We start from the raw sequence: 2,897 nt of genomic DNA on the forward strand, positions 1-2,897 counted from the left end.
AACCTGTAGGTATAAGGGAATAATATTTTAAGTTTGGGGTAATAAGGGGGTAAGAATATGAAGAATTATAAATTATTTATACTCTAAGTATTTTATAACAACAGGGTACCTATTGTTATATTACGTGGTATGTATGACTTAGTCAAGTCTATGGGGAAATTATGTTTTATTTATTTTTTTTCATATTGACTACTGAATGTTGTATACAGTCAATGTCTACGAGCCACATCGGCAAAAAAATATAACAGCATATCACTTTTATTTTAGTAGCCTATATTACTTGTTTTGTTATTTAATAACAAAAGTCAAGCTGATTTAATGTGGTTATCTTTTTTTTAAGGTAAGTACAATAAAAATAGCAACTTATTCCCTATTTACCAGGAAACTCCTACATTTGCGGACATATTTGAAGTGGTGCTTTGCAATTTATTTACTGTAAACACAAGTATTTTAGCCAAATATAATTTATGCAATGGCAAACCAGAATGAAACAACAGCAGATATCAGCTCGCGCTAAATCAAAAGATGACTACATGCGTACTGCGCAGGTGTAGAGCGCGCGGTCGTCTGCAGGAGGTTTGCTGGAACGCGATCCTGAGGTGAAATTTCTTTAAGAGGTTTTAAAAACGTTCTACACTGGAGTACAGCTGCGAGTGATGTTAGCAGGTTCCGCATGCTGGATAAGGTGACTGGTTTTGTTAATACATGACTCACGCATTTCAAACAATGTTTTTCAAGAAAGTTGCTACAGTAGCTAACGGTAGCAGGTTAGCTAGCACATAAGTAAGCCTAAAATTTATAAACGTAACTGGCTTAGAAAACTCTGTTTCTGTCAAGGCACAGTGAAGAAACATTTACTGAAGGCTTTCATTTATGTTTTTTATATGTAATGCAGAACAGCATTTGTGAGACGACATCAACTCATCATCCGAGTGGACAAGAACACCAACAGAGGAAGCCAAGCCGCAAAAACAATGAAAAATTGTCATGACTTTTTATTTTAAATAAAAGTTATGTGATAATAAACATTAAGTGTTGGCTTAATTATAGTGTTTTAAAGATGTTTTGAAATAAGTTGTTTTAAAATAAAAATAACAATATTCTGTATGTTTATGGTATTTACCCTATAACATTTATTAACAAGAGGTGAACAAAGCACCACTTCAATTTACAGCCCGCAAATATAAGAGTTACCTGGTACATACACAGAACAATCGGGGAATAAGCCCCACTTCAATTTACAGCCCGCAAATATAAGAGTTACCTGGTACATACACAGAACAATCGGGGAATAAGCCCCACTTCAATTTACAGCCCGCAAATATAAGAGTTACCTGGTAACTCCTGTATACATATACAGATCAAAGAGGTACAAGTTGCTATTATCTTTATTGTGTGTTATATTTTATTTGCCGACGTGGCTTGTAGACATCAACTGTAAGCTATACAAAACACTTCATCAGGTAAGTAGCAAATATGAAAAAAAAAACTATTACACATAGACCATATTACCCATAGACGTAAGTCATACATACCACGTAATATTACAATAGGTACCCTGTAGTTATGAAATACTTAGAGAATAATTTTCCATATATTCTTACCCCCTTATTACCCCAAACTTAAAATATTATTCCCTTATAACTACAAGTACGTACTGTAGAGGTACTCTGTTGTTACAAATAGTTACGCTGTAAATTCGGTTTAATTACGCGGTACTTTGCGGGTCGTAAAATAAAGTGTTACCATTTATTCTTAGTAGAGTTTAGTGGAAGTTACGTGTTGACCACGAAAGCCGCTTGTTTATGTTGTTATAGCAGAAACCGTCTATAAAAGCAATTGTTTAATCAAAAGGCACCAGAATACAAGAGAATGGCATCTACTCCAGTAAATGTTTTGGACCACCCACTTCTTCTTTTGCTTCTGACGCCCATTATTTTACACAATATACATTTACATTAATGCATTTGGCAGATGCTTTAAAAAAAATTTAATCCAAGGTATACATTTTATGTATGTTTCTTGGAATTGGACTCACAACCTTTTGCGCTGCTAATGCAATGCTCTATCACTAAGCTACAGAAACATACTGTATGAGGACCTCAGATATAAAAGCAACTAAATGCCACTTATGTCAAAAATGAGACAATTAGATTAACCGAATACACAGCATGTATTATGATTCATCAAATACCTTGCTTAAAATCTGCTTAATCCCCACCTAATGTCATGCAGAAATAAAGATTTGTTGTAGATTTTTCAGCAAAGTCCACCAAGTGCACGGAAGATTAATTAGATGAACGACAGTGTGCAAACTATCGTGTTACACATTCAAACTTGTGTCCCTTGTGAGTAGTAAAGGGCTCGTTATAGTTTTGCGTAGGTCCTACGATGTAGCCGCCGACGACTTAGGTTCTGTGTCGGTTTTCATTTATACTCCACGTCGAAGTGCAAACACACATGCAGACCGCTGGTAGGCAGTATCCATTCGTGTGATCACAGTAGCAGCACAACCATCAATGAAGAAGCAGCTTGGCAAATTAACCCACAAACGAAGAAGAAACAGCAACTTGTGTCTGATTTGAGAAGACCAGCAATGATAGAAGTAAATAAACAGTGACTTATGAGTTAAATCCTCAACTTGGCCCATCTTTGTTTTTACCGTCGCAAACGGAAATACCTATGACGCTGTTTTTTTACCTGACGGGAGGGGTTCTAGTGGACCAATCACAGCGCTTGTGGTCCAAGTAGAACTGACACCTAGTAAAAAATTTTGCGAGGTGCATGTCAGGCTACGCAGAGCTACGCACAGGCTACGGATAACCTACGGCATAGCTACGGCGTAGAGCTTACGCATACGCACGACTATAAATCAGGCTTTAGACCTGAATGTAACC

The 2,897-nt window shown here is 36.5% G+C and overlaps 1 long non-coding RNA gene across 1 annotated transcript; it reads left to right on the top strand.

The window, feature by feature from the left end:
- Positions 1-305: 305 nt before the first annotated feature.
- Positions 306-1,154, top strand: LOC141280923 (uncharacterized). Its single transcript, XR_012335267.1, has 2 exons — positions 306-685; positions 896-1,154. It is a non-coding gene; the product is annotated as an uncharacterized lncRNA (long non-coding RNA).
- Positions 1,155-2,897: the final 1,743 nt, after the last annotated feature.

Source organism: Paramisgurnus dabryanus, chromosome 17, assembly GCF_030506205.2.
Source record: "Paramisgurnus dabryanus chromosome 17, PD_genome_1.1, whole genome shotgun sequence".
In the NCBI taxonomy this organism is placed as follows: Eukaryota; Metazoa; Chordata; class Actinopteri; order Cypriniformes; family Cobitidae; genus Paramisgurnus; species Paramisgurnus dabryanus.